Raw genomic sequence first — 14,372 nt, 5'->3', positions numbered from 1 at the left:
TAGCAATGCCCTAGCAACCACCCAAAATACCCTAGCAACCAACCAGAACACCCTAGCAACCACCCAGAATACCCTAGCAACCACCCAAAACACCCTAGCAACCACTCAGAACACCTTAGCAATGCCCTAGCAACCACCTGAACAACATGAATAAGCCATATCTCAGCACCAGAACATAGTACAGACATGTTTGTTGCCTAGTATGCAATTATGTACCACACCCTAGCAACCGAGTGGCGAGTTTTGCCACTGCAAGCACCACTTCACATTTTCTTCTGGAAATGTACATTCTAGTATTGTGATTACTATTCACCTAGACAAAACTTTGGCACGCTACTCCTCCCGCAGCTTTTGTCGTAGACCCATGAATGAGGTGTCAAATCGACCGGTTCATTGAGGAGAGGTGTGCTATGTCTTTTCTAAGCGATCGGGTGTGCGATGATCATCCAGCGGGCGATAAATCGGCCGAAAAAAGTCCCTTAGACTTAACATTGGCACAAAATTTGTGAGATCATATCTTTTGACCAGGAGGTCATAGAGACTTGGGATTGGGCTCTTTTGAGTCGGCATATCAAGAGGCCAATAAGTAGTGACATAATAACTTCATAGCCGTGCCCTAGCAACCACTTGGGGCACCCTAGCAACCATAAAACAACATTTACAAGCCATATTTCAGCTCCAGAAAATAGTAGAAACATGGAGTTTGGCTTTTTTGACTCAGACTGTCAACTAGTCTTTAAATATCATCTCATAAACTGTATAAGCAGACCATAGCAACCATATAGAGTACCTTAGTAACCATACAAACACATGATTAAGCCATATCTCAGCTCCACAATATCGTACAGACATGGTTGTTGGCTCGTATGCAATAATGTACCACACCCTAGCAACCGAGTGGCGAGTTTTGCCACTGCAAGCACCACTTTACATTTTCTTCTGGAAATGTACGTTCTAGTTCTATCTGTTATTCAGATTTTACCTCAAATATTACCTTTGAATTGGAACAACATAATGAGAAGTAATTGGGATGTTAATGCTACAGTAGAAGTTTCCTTGATAATCTTATGTTTACTGTGCCTAGATAGCAACTTCAGGTATATCACACATTTCAAACTGGTTTATTTTGTACTTCAAGTGTAATTCGGCATTTTTGGGTTTATATGATAAACAGGTTTGAAAGTGAAAAATTCCCTATTGTAAGGGGTATACAGTTAAAGACCCAGAACCAGATATGAAGAATGAAGACCCAGAGTGACTGAAGATAGTTTGCAGTTTCATCAGCAGAAGTCAGCTTCAATACTGCACAGGAGTTCGTAGGCCGCCCCGCTTACAGTTACAAAGATCACAGCAGTTATACGATTTCCAAGGTTTAAGCTACGTCATTGCTTACAGGATGAATGATTCTCATTGGCTATGAAATAGATAAACACAGTAATTTTCCACACATATACAGATAGACTGAAGCATATCTCCATCGATTATGCAGCTGAAGTTAGGCACGTCATGACCTTCCAGGTCGCAGATTTGGGTTGCTGGGCGCCAGCATGTCCAGAACAACAACTCAGTCAATCTCCAATAATGCCAGTGGTTCCTTAACCTGTAACCAAGAAGACTAACACACACACCGACACATAGCTTTTCCAAGGTTGGATTTGGCCAGGCTCTCACTATAAACAGGAGAGTCCTCTCAAAACATCAAGATAATGCGTTCTTTCTCTCAAGGATAGCTAAACTTTAGTCTAACTGGAAAGAAAGGCTTTAACAAAGAAATGGTCCCTTAAACTATGTGCTTCAATGACCCCTATATGTTTTAACACATTGAAGACCTTTCTCAAACACAAAACAAGTCCCTATTTCATTTCTGGAAGCTTTGTTAAATAAGCAAGCACTGCATTCAGATATCAAATACAGACATTAAAGAATACATGAAAAGAACATTTCAGTAATCACACTGGTAACTTATATAAATAAAGTAAAATCTCCAGAGAAGTCATTCAATTCATTTGATATTTAGAAGGAAAAATATTGATTAATACCTTAATTATAATCAATCATTACATATACATTGAAGCAGCAGTGGATTCCAATCCACCCCCTTCAGTATGTTTTCCCTTTTTTTCAAAATGGGCACCTTTAGCATCATTTTTCTCAAAAACTGCAAGGTTGTGTGCGGAGAACTTTTTCCTAAGGAATCTCTATATATTTCTGATGTTAAATATAAAAAAAGTAGGTAGTGCCCCACTTGGTGGAACAAAACCCTATTTCTAGGCCTCTTTTAGGCTACCGACAGCGGCCTTATCTTTAATCAAGGTGGTGGTGATGGCGCAGTGGATAAGACACATGCCTTTGGTGTGAGAGACCTGAGTTCGAATCCACTGTGAGACACCAATGTGTCCTTGAGCAAGGCACTTAACCCCTAGTTGCTTCAGAGGTGTGCGACCTCTGACATATATATCAATTGTAAGTCGCTTTGGATAAAAGCGTCAGCTAAATATGTAAATGTAATCAAAATAACCTTCTCTTCTCTTCAAACCACAACCATCCAATCATTACTGTCCTACATTTTTTTTCTTGTTCCAGAAGCCATTTTACTCAAATATACATCACAATAGGGACAAAAAGACTTTAAAAACGTTTGTTTCAATGCCAACTTTAATGCTGTAAATTCTCATCAATCTTTTCCTAAATTCAGCATGTCATTCCAACTCTTTCCAATCTTTTAGAGTGTTGCTTCAGACTATGGGGTGCCGTTTGTAAAGCGGCTCACTCTGAAAATAACAGCAACATTTTTTCACATTTAGCTTCAAACAATGTTTAAAAAACTGGTATGAATTTTTGACAGTCAGTTTTTAGCACATTTACAACAATATTTGTCAACTTAGAGATATTTTAAATAGTTAAATCTAAATATTAAATGTTACACCTAAATGTTAAATCTAAATGTTAAATCTAAATCTTGAATCTAAATGTTAAATGTTAAATCTAAATGCAAAATCTAAATCTAAATGTTAAATCTAAATGTTAAATCTAAATGTTAAATCTAAATGTTAAATCTAAATCTAAATGTTAAATCTAAATGTTTCGGGTTAAACTAAATATTTAACTAATATGCAAATTCAAAATGCCGGTAACTGGAAGTGCCAAAATAAAAGCTTGAGGAGGTCAGTGTGTGTTTATAGTGTCAAATAATGAATAAAAACCATCTCATCCGGGGAAATGTACTCTTGGACATGGATTATCGTGATAATAACTACCTAAAATAATAAACACGTTTGGAGAAACTGTATTTAAAGAGTAGGCTACTTTGAGTTTTTAGTGTCACTTTTATGAATGGTGCGGGACTTATGACCTGTAGCCATAATAGCCAGCCACGAGGGGGCTCACTTTGACTGATCTGTCATGTTCGCTTGCATAAAGGCCAGCAAGAGCCTATCCCCGCCCGCTCCTGGCCAGGTACGGTACTGTCGGTCATGGTCGGTCTGCAAAAAATGTCCAACGAATCAGCGTTAGCCATCCTGGCGGCTATACAAAAATTTTCACCAGCGACAGCAACCGCCTCAGGGCCACCACAGGCCACCTCGGTAAGTATGTTTTCCAAATCACGTAGCATTGGATTCTTGTCAAGGCTAACTTAACTAAACTAGCTTACGGTAGCCAGTAGAGATTTGCTACTAGCACCAATGCACTTTATGTGTAGCACATTTGTTTCTATAAGCTGTAAAACTCACACCGGTTAAGTGACTCAGTGGGATGAACTCATGAGTAAATGTGAGTTCAAGATTATGTGAAGATGTTCTGAGCAGCAAAGCATAAATTATATAATTTAGCGTTACAGCTAATGAAGGCTACTTGTCACCCCTCAGGCCCACAAATGACACTGTAAATTGTTGGTCAAATGGAAATCTGCCTCTGTCCTCAGTCAGACATCTCACCTTGGCTTACCTGCTGGCCTTTACTCACAAGATGAAACCGTTCTCTGCTTGGCTAGAGAGAGAGTAATGCTGATGGAGGACAGAGGCAGTCACAATGATAAAGACATTTCATTTAATGTGAATAAGGTACCAGAGTCAGAGTGCATACTGTAAAAAAGCATAAAATGTATCTCTTTGTTTCCTTTGCCAATCTCAACCCTGGCTTTTGACTGCTGGGCATATAAACATTAAAAACACATAAAATATAATGATGCTAATATTTTGCTAATGTCTCTTCAAGCTCCCACAACCTACAATAACACACCGGGGCCAGCCACACCCACCACCTCCACTGGGACATCATACCGCTCAGTATATTTTCATACTCATGTAACCTAGCTGGCCGTTTGATGGTTTTTTAATTTGTGTGGTGTAATGTTTCAGCATTGGTTCCAATCATGGTGGCATATTTTACCCAACACTAACATGTAAATGATCATTTTAAAGCAACCTAAAACTATACAAATACTTTAAACAAATGGTATTCACATACAACCTATGCATCACACTATTAATTACAAAGTGATGTCTAAAAATTGCAAAGAAAAATACCTGAGAAATTATAGTTTGCCAGATTTCCCCCTGTGATGTCACTGACAATGAAAGTGCCCCTCCTACTGGGAAAATGGAAGCTTTAAAATGGCAGCCATCGCTGCACATGGGTTTGCCAGTTGAGAAGTGACCCACGATGTGAGAACAACAGTATTTTATGGGTATATGTTAGTTTGTTACAGGATAATAGATTAATTAAAAAACTAACATGAACAATAGACAAAATGTCGTTGTTGTTTTTTTTGTCCCCACCCTCTGACCCCCGAAGACCACTGTGTAATTCACACCCTGACTAAGACCCATTGGGGGAAGCATTTAAATAATCCTATGAATGCATATAAAAAATGAAGAATCGAATCGAATTAATCAAATCGCATCGAATTTTGATGTGAATTGCATTGAATCGAATCTTTCTGAATTTGCAAAAATCGTTCTTGAATCGAATCTAAAACCTATGAATCGTGAATCGAATCGATTCGCTGCCTACCCAAAGATTCACAGCCCTATCATCCAGTATTCTTGTTTGTATTCATTTCTTGTTGAATTGATAAATCAGCTTAAGCAACTGAAAGTTTCACGGTAAAATCTGCCACATTGCATCCCATTAATCCATCATCCACTAGCCACCTGTGAACATCTTCATGCCACTTTAGGTCCTTGAATAGGTCCTTGAATATCGATTTTTTAAGATAAGGTTTGTTAGATAAGATTTAATATCTTTGCATGCACTGAATCTATTGCCATCTTCTGTGATCTCCTTTGTGTGTTTGATAGGAATAACTTATGGATGTCACAATTACTTCACAAGAAATTCGTTCACAACAAGTTTGGCATAAATGGAAATGTTGGATTTTTTTAAAGATTAATGCAGTGAATGTTTAAGTGAGGACAAAAAAAAGTTTTTGAGACTTGTTTTAAATGTTCGTTGTGAATCCATTGTTTGTTTGTTTTTAAACACTTGGCATGTTTGATTCAATTAAAACAACCCTGATTCGATTGCTCTGTTAGTCCGGTTTATTTGAATAATCGTGAACACTGCCATCCGAACGCTGGTGCCACCAAACAAGTGGACCGAGACCGCTGAACAGATGGGTCTCATTCCTCTTCCAAACAAACTCTGGTGCGGTTTGAATAAAATATGAAATCAACACAGATCAAAGACATGTAAACGAACCAAATACAGGACATGATGCCAAAAGATGCGACCCTAAAAAGGACAGAATGCTCAAGCATACCTGTTTTTTCTCGTCATAGTCGTGATGTTACCCATCACAGTTCGGTACAGGTATCAAAACCGCTTCTCGTCACAGCAGATCTTTTGATAAGATCACAGCAGATCAGATTTTTGTGACGGAGGGATTCCTGATGCTGTTTTGACTCTTTTACACATTTTTCTCAGCTGGTCAAAATCCCATCATATGCAGGCTACGCACACACAACGAGCGCATTTATCCCAGCACACAGCATGGTTTTGAATGATTGGTAAGTTCCGACGTAAAATATACGTAATAAAAGCCGACCAATCAGGTTGTGACCGCTAAGAGGACCAAGACTACGCTTTTATTTATTTTTTTGGTCCGGACCAAACGAACCAAGCAAACCAAACTACACGTGTGAACATACCCTTAAGGACTGCCATAAACTGTATCACTAGTTGGATTAAAGTTAAAAGTTAAACTTCACAATCGTGTAACTGATATGATTGTTTAAGTGACACTCTTGTATAACTCTAAAACTGATTGTATAATTGACACTCTTGTATAACTGTATAACTGATTGTATAACTGACACTCTTGTATAACTGTATAACTGATTGTATAACTGACATAACAGCCGTGGTGGTTATAAAGAGCTTTCCCCACTCTTCCCCACTTGCATCTGTCATTATGAAGATCCTAGAGGGATTTCTTTCTCTTGGTTTGTTGGCTGTTTTTTGGAGCTCCAGAAATGCAAAGCAACAGAAGTTCAGGATTCCTGTCCATTAGAAATCAGCTTCTGCAATCTCATACCAGAAGGTCTGGGAGAAATTCAATGGTCAAGGCGAAGCTTAGCATGATGAGTTTCTGAGTGGCTCTTTTCCAGTTGATTTTGAATGGTCCGTCTCCAGTGAGAGTTTCAAAGTGGAGGGTGGATGGGCTGAACACGGGAAGGGTGAGACCATATGGGATCGTTTTAGCCATGGGGGTCATGCCTTTGACAAAAAGACCACTGATTTGGCCTGTGATAGTTATCATAAGGTGGACTATGATGCGTATCTGCTTAGGGGAATGATTGGCACCTAATTATCAGTTCTCAATTTCCTGGGCTCGCATTTTCCCAACTGGACAAAGAGAAAGTTTGGTTGACGACATCTTGCTTATTATGATAAGATGATTAACACACTTCTACAATCCGGCATCGAGCCCACTGTTACCCTGCATCATTGGGACCTTCCCCAAGCTCTTCAGGACTCAGGAGGCTGGGTAAATGACTCTATTGTGGAAGGTTTCAGAGAATTTTCGGATTTTTGCTTCTCTAGTTATAGAGACAGAGTCAAAACATGGATCACTTTCGGCAGCCCCTGGGTAGTGAGCAACTTGGGGTATGGAACAGGTGGAACATCCCCCACGTATGAAAAGCCCAATAATAGCCTCTTACAAGGTGTGTTTGTCAATCAGAAAAAGTACCATCTATTTTATGATTTTATAAAGTATATATTTGCATATAGTATATATATTTGCATAAAGTATATATTTGCATATATTTGCATAAGCAATGCTTTGCTTGTTTTCACAGGTGACGCACAATATTTTGAAATCTCATGCTGAAGCCTGGCATATTTATAATGATAATTACAGGAAACTGTACAGTGGAAAAGTGGGCATTGCTCTTAACTCAGATTGGGCAGAGCCAAGGAATCCCGTAAGTGATCAGGATGTTGCAGCAGCTGAGCGTTATTTGAACTTCAAGCTGGGCTGGTTTGCTCACCCCATATTTGTAGATGGAGACTATCCAGTCGTGCTGAAGAAACAAATAGAGCAAAAGAAAGGTGAGTGTGGTAAAGAGCTGGCAAGACTCCCCGTCTTCACTGAGGCAGAGAAACAAAGAATCCGAGGCACAGCTGATTTCTTCGGACTTAATCACTACACTTCCAGACTGATAAGTGAGAGCATGGGTAGATGTGACGCTGGACCCAATAATGTTGGGGACTTCGAGGCTTATACGGACCCCATATGGACCTCCACAGCTTCTGACCAGACCTAGTCTGTTCCATGGGGGCTTCGGCGGTTATTGAACTACATCTATTTAGAGTACACATCCATCACAAAGGTGCCCATCTATATCACAGGAAACGGAATGCCAACTGAGTACTATGGGGATCTGCTCAATGACATTCAGCGTGTCAACTATCTCAAAGCTTATATTAATGAAGCAACGAAAGGTAAGTATTTTAAGGGAACTGGTCAATGCTTAAAACTATGATTATATTAATATTAGAGGGAGTGACCTTAATTTAAAATCTGTAAGGTATTTCTTGGAGATTCTAACATTTTTATATTTGAAGTATTCATTATTTTGAGGCCAAAAAATGCCTTGTAGGGAAGACGTGTATATGGTATCTGATATCTCAAATGATATCTCAAAAAGTTTGTTGGCCATACTTTCATATCAAGATAGCTCAGGACAAATGTATTTTTTGCATGGAAACAGGGCTCATATAGACCTACTTCTAAGCCACTTTCAAGATTCTCCTAGTTAGTCAACACTGATAAATGATAAAAATATTGTACTGTCCTTTTGATCATAACAGGGACATCACATTTGTGCTTTTAAGCTTAAAACATGTACTTGTCTTTTCATGGATGTAATTAAGGCTCCAATGTCACCCACATCTACAAATGTTACAGTTTTTTACAACTTTATGGGCCACTTATGAAAATATTTGCGGAATCAGGTTTGTCTATGCAAAAATCATAATTATGGAAATATAATACACTAAACATGGTGTTTATTGGCTTGGAATAATTAGTCCTTCAGGGAGCTTAAACTATATGAAAATGTTTAATGAAATAATTTTACAGACACCAACAACATCAGATTTGACACTGACTAACCTTAAAACAATATTCTACCAATGTAACAAAACCCTTGCCAAATTTAACAGCAGACTATATAAAGTAATACAAGATCACTATCTATTAACTATTTCTTTCTACTACAGCTGTGCATTTGGATGGTGTTTTCATTCAGAGGTTTACAGTCCAGTCTCTGATGGATGGTTTTGAGGGTCCTCCAGGCTACAGTCAACGATTTGGATTGCACTATGTGAACTTTGAAGATCCTGACAGGCCAAGAATCCCCAAAGCTTTAGCATATTACTATTCAAAGGTGATTGAGCATAATGGATTTGCTGAGACTCCAGCAATCTCTAAGAGGCAAATCTATGGAAATAAAATTGAGAGCACAAAACTGCCTTGTCTGCCACCATCTGAAGTTCCTTCAAAATCCAAGGTTGTTTGGGAAAAGTTCTCCCCTCAAACAAACTTTGAGAGACAGCTTTATCACTATGGAATTAACCGAAAATTTTAAAATATTCCATGAATCTGGATCCTTCTGGTTGAAAATAAATCCGAAAAATTTTCGGTTAATTCCATAGTGATTAACGCCATTAACATATTCAATGAATATTGTGACTTCTGTTATGCAACATTTGGAGATAGGGTGAAGTTTTGGATCACATTTAATGAACCCCAGACAATTGCATGGTCCGGATATGGACTAGGTCAGATTCCACCTAACGTAAACCAACCAGGAGATGCTCCATACAAGGTTGCACACAACCTTCTGAAAGCTCATGCACAAGCTTATCACACCTATGATGAGAAATACAGGGCAGTGCAAGGAGGTCTGGTATCCATTAGTCTAAATGCTGAATGGGCAGAGCACCTGGACGTCAACATCCCTCGAGAGGTGGTGGCAGCTGATCGAGCCCTTCAGTTTCAACTAGGCTGGTTTGCACATCCCATATTTAAAATAGTGACTACCCTGACGCCATGAAGTGGCAGGTTGGCAACAAGAGTGAACTTCAAGGCTTGACAGAATCCCGCCTGCCTTCTTTTACTGACGAAGACAAAGCCTTTATCCAAGGTACAGCTGATGTATTCTGCATTAACACATACACAACCAGAGTCGTGCGCCATATGACCAGCATACTTGATGTTGAGTCTTATCAGACTGACAAGGACATTCAGAAGGACTTTCCAGATGGCTCTGAAAATACCGCTGTTAATGACCAGAAGACTGTTTCTTGGGGACTCAGGAGACTTCTTAACTGGTTAAAGGAAGAGTATGGAGACCCTGAGATTTATATAACAGAAAATGGTGTGGCTACAGTCCCTGCCATGACAGTTGATGACACTGATCGAACATTCTTTCTTAAGACCTATGTTGATGAGGCTCTTAAAGGTGTGTTAACAATGGTTCTCATTCACTGACAGTGCATACACACGTATTTGTCTGCTTATAAAGGTTTTTATGCAGAAATCATGAAATGCATTACAAATATATATATACTGTATATATATATATATATGATAACATTATTATATACATATATGAAAAGCTCTTTTTTGGACATGGTTTGGGCGTAATTTATTCATACTGCTAGCTGTGTGAATGCGCTCCCTCATTTAGAATAATCCAGATTCAGCAATATAGAGAAAGAGTATGTGTATTTGCACCTATGAATCCTGCAGAAATTTTGCATGAAATTCTTTGCTCATGAATACTCAAATTGTTCAAAATGTACAAGTAAAAATGGCTTAATGTTTGTAATGGTGTTAAATTGTACATTTGAAACATTTACATGTATTGTCTTTTTAGCAAACAACATGGATGGAGTACGTATTAAGGGTTATATTGCTAGCTCTCTGATGGACTCCTTTGAGTGGCTAAATGGCTACTTTGTTAGCTATGGACTTCACCATGTGAACTTTTTACTTTCAAATCGACCAAGAACTCCAAAGCGCTCAGCTCACCTCCTTTTTGATATAATAAGAAATAATGGCTTTCCACTGCCAGTGGAAGAAGAAATGTTATATGGATATTTTCCAGAGGGTTTTATGTGGAGCACAGCAACAGCTGCATATCAGGTAAAATACATTTCAACAAATACAATTTTTAATCATATTTATATATGTTTTAATCATATATTTGCTTAAAATTATACATTTTATGTTATGCTTTAACACCACAGATAGAGGGAGCCTGGAGAACAAATGGAAAAGGTCTCAGTATTTGGGACAAATATGCACACACTCCTTCAAAAATAGCTAAAGACGACAATGGTGACATTGGCTGTGACAGCTACAACAGGATTGCTGATGATGTCGATAATTACAAAAAACGGTAGGTCGGCCACTACCGGATGTCTGTTGCATGGCCCAGAATTATGCCTGATGGAACAAACAGGAAAATTAATGAAGCTGGACTCAACTACTATAATAGGCTTGTAGATGCACTTTTGGCAGCCAATATCCAGCCACAGGTAGACTATTTTTGAAAGAATTTGCATGCTAAAAATGCACTGTCAAAATTCTTTTAGGCTACCAAGTCTATTAATCATTTTGATCTGGCAGGTGACCTTGTACCACTGGGATCTCCCACAAGCACTCCAGGATGTTGGTGGCTGGGAGAATGAAACTATTGTCGATAGGTTCAGAGACTATGCTGATGTTGTGTTTAACAGTCTGGGGGACAGAGTAAAGTTCTGGATTACTTTAAATGAACCCCTCAATGTTGCTTTGGCAGGATATGGCTATGGAACTATGGCACCAGGTATAATTCGCCATTAAAATTATACTTTTAATTTCTGTAAAATATGATTAAGCCCACCAATTTCAGTGTTCACAGCTAATAATGCAAAAAAATGTTATTGATGATGGTTTATCTGTGTCCAGGTATAAATTCCAGACCGGCCACTGCACCATATGTTGCAGCACACAACCTCATCAAGGCTCATCCTGAGGCCTGGCATCTACTGTATATAATGACAAGTATCGTGCAAAATATGGTGGCCTTATCAGCATCACTCTAAACTCTGACTGGGCTGAACCAAGAAACCTATACAAACAGGAAGACGTGGATGCTGCCGTGCGTTATCTTCGGGTACAGATTTGTGATTCAACCATATGAACAGTGTGTAACCATGTGCATAAATCAACAATAAGCCAATCCTCTTCTTGAAACAGTTCATGCTGGGTTGGTTTGCTCATCCTGTATTCAATGGAGATTACAGTGATTTAATGAAAGACAGAATTCGAGAGAGAAGTTTAGCGGCTGGCTGAGCTCAATCAAGGTAATTCATGTTATCTTGTTTGATAGGAATTTATAGCTTTGTATTAAAAAGTTTCAGTGCTTATAAATGCTTTCACATTTGCATTTCACATCTATCAGGCTTCTAGAATTTACCCCTGCTGAAGTAGCTTGGATTAATGGTACTCATGATTATTTTGGATTCAACCACTACACCTCTGTCTTAACCCATTACTTGGACTACAAAGACTTCGAGGACTATGATGCAGACAGGTAGCCTTTTGGTTTTATTCGGCAAAGTTATTCTGTGAGGTTTATTTGTATAGCGCTTTTTTACAATACACATTGCTTCAAAGCAGCTTTACAGAAAATCAGTGTTAATGAATAAAATATCTTTATGCCTTATAGTCACATTTACAAGATTATTGCTGTGCGTTAATATAGTTTACATTTTGCAAAGATACTGTTACGACACAAAGGAACAGTCAAGGATTCAATAGCAAGTGAGTACTGGTGTTTATTAACACAAAGAAAAGAGGTAGTGCAGGTCCAAAGGCAGGCAGGTAGCAGATCTCAAGGCGAGGCAACGCAGGACTCAGTGGGCAGATGACGAGACCAGTATAGCAACGATCCTCCGAACCGGGCAGAATCCACAGCAAAGGGAAAACAGGAACTGGAGCGAGGAAAAATGACAGCGAGACAACCGGAGACCTCCACAACCATCTGAAAAAGACAAGATGAAATGACAAACAATATATAGGACATCCTCATTCAGAACAGCTTTCGCTGATCGGCTCATCAGCGGAGATAACGAGCCATGCTGATAAGCCGCGCCCATTCACTCAACACGCACACACATAGCGAGAGCGAGTCAATTAATCCATGAACCGTGACAGATACAATAACGCAGTTGAGATTTCCCATATAATATATATCGCCCTAAGAGAGCATACTGTATGTATGCAGATAAAGTATTGACATACTTTTCCCAACTTTCTGTAAAGAGTTGAGCAATAATTTATTTGCCATCTATTCCAGGGGTGTAGGAGTTGTATCAGATCGTACATGGCTGGAATCTGGATCCTTCTGGTTGAAAGTAAATCCTGCAGGATTCCGAAAAATTCTGAAGTTCATTAAAGATGAATATGGAGACCCTGCTGTTTACATAACAGAGAATGGTGTATCAGAACGAGGGCCAATAGATCTGAATGATGTCCCCGGACTCCACTACTATAATACCTATATCAATCAGGCCCTGAAAGGTAATACGATCGAAAAGGACAGCATTAAACAGCATTACATTTATGTGATGCTCTTTCATGCATTATTAATATTATTGTTTGTTTTCAGCGTGTTTGCTTGATGGTGTGGACATCCCTGGTTACACTGCCTGGTCACTAATAGACAATGTGGAATGGGCGGGTTTTGAAGATAGATTTGGGTTTTTCTATGTAAATCGATCAGATCCCAGTTTACCACATATTCCTAAGGAATCTGTCTGGAGCTATGCTAAAATAGTTTCCTGCAATGGCTTCATTAGCCCAGGAGAAAGTCCCCATCAATGTCAGATCCTTGAACCTGAAGGTACAATAAATCTATCTATCTATCTATTATATGTCTGTCTGCTTGTCTGTCTGTCTATAAATAACTGAGTCATTTCTGGTTTACAGAGACTAATCCTGCACCACCTCCTGGTGAAGAGCTGTTGGACAGTTTCTTGGATTTGGAAGTGTCAGGTCCTGATGCTGACACAAGAAACAAAAAACGTCCAGTAGAGGAACACATTAACCTTGATAAAGCGGACAATTTCTGAACATATATATATATATATATATTTATTTATTTTTTTTAACAGTTTTTGGTAAACCGAATTAATAATTAAAGACATTTTTGTATGTATGTTGTATTGGGATTTTTCATGAAGTTATGTCCGGTAATTAACTGTATTTTTTGTTGTTTAAATGTATATGCTTCTATTAGCATTAGCTTATGGACGTGCCCTATTTTACATTTAAAAATGCCTTATGTTTGTCTTTACAGGTATGTTTGGGCTTTATTTGAGTCCATATATGTTTAATTGTATAAATACAAATAAAAGAACTATAAATAATTTGTATCTTTGGTGTTTGTACCGGTGGTGTAAAGGAATAAGGATGGCACTCTTCGTGTATGTTTGTTCATATTTTAGTTAATGATTTGTAAGTCCATCATTGTGTCATTACTTTGAAGGGCACATCGTTTCTTAACTCATTATCAACCATACACTAACATCACCTCATTGCTTTTTAAAGGGTAACTAAACCCTAAAACAATTTTTTTAGTTAATGATCTGTAAGACTGGGGCTTTATAAATGCTGTTCATTGATTTGAGTAAATGTTTTGACATTTGGGTTTAAAGTGTTTTTATTCGACTATATATGGTTTAAAACCTCTCTGAGTGCTGCCCTCTTCGAGTTGAATGATGGCTACTGTCGTTGAATTTTCCTATTTGAAGTTGTTTTCACCACATGAAGTATGCAGGCTCTGCCAACGGCTCACTACCCACGCCCCTGG

General features: G+C 38.6%; 1 pseudogene; it reads left to right on the top strand.

Annotated features, from left to right (window-relative positions):
• Positions 1-6,412: 6,412 nt before the first annotated feature.
• On the top strand, positions 6,413-13,632 carry LOC143742381 (lactase/phlorizin hydrolase-like; annotated as a pseudogene).
• Positions 13,633-14,372: the final 740 nt, after the last annotated feature.

The sequence above is a fragment of the Siphateles boraxobius genome, unplaced genomic scaffold (genome assembly GCF_051911475.1).
Source record: "Siphateles boraxobius isolate OS27281-9 unplaced genomic scaffold, OSU_SipBor_1 19, whole genome shotgun sequence".
NCBI lineage: Eukaryota > Metazoa > Chordata > Actinopteri > Cypriniformes > Leuciscidae > Siphateles > Siphateles boraxobius.
This window is presented reverse-complemented; position numbering and strand designations above follow the sequence as displayed.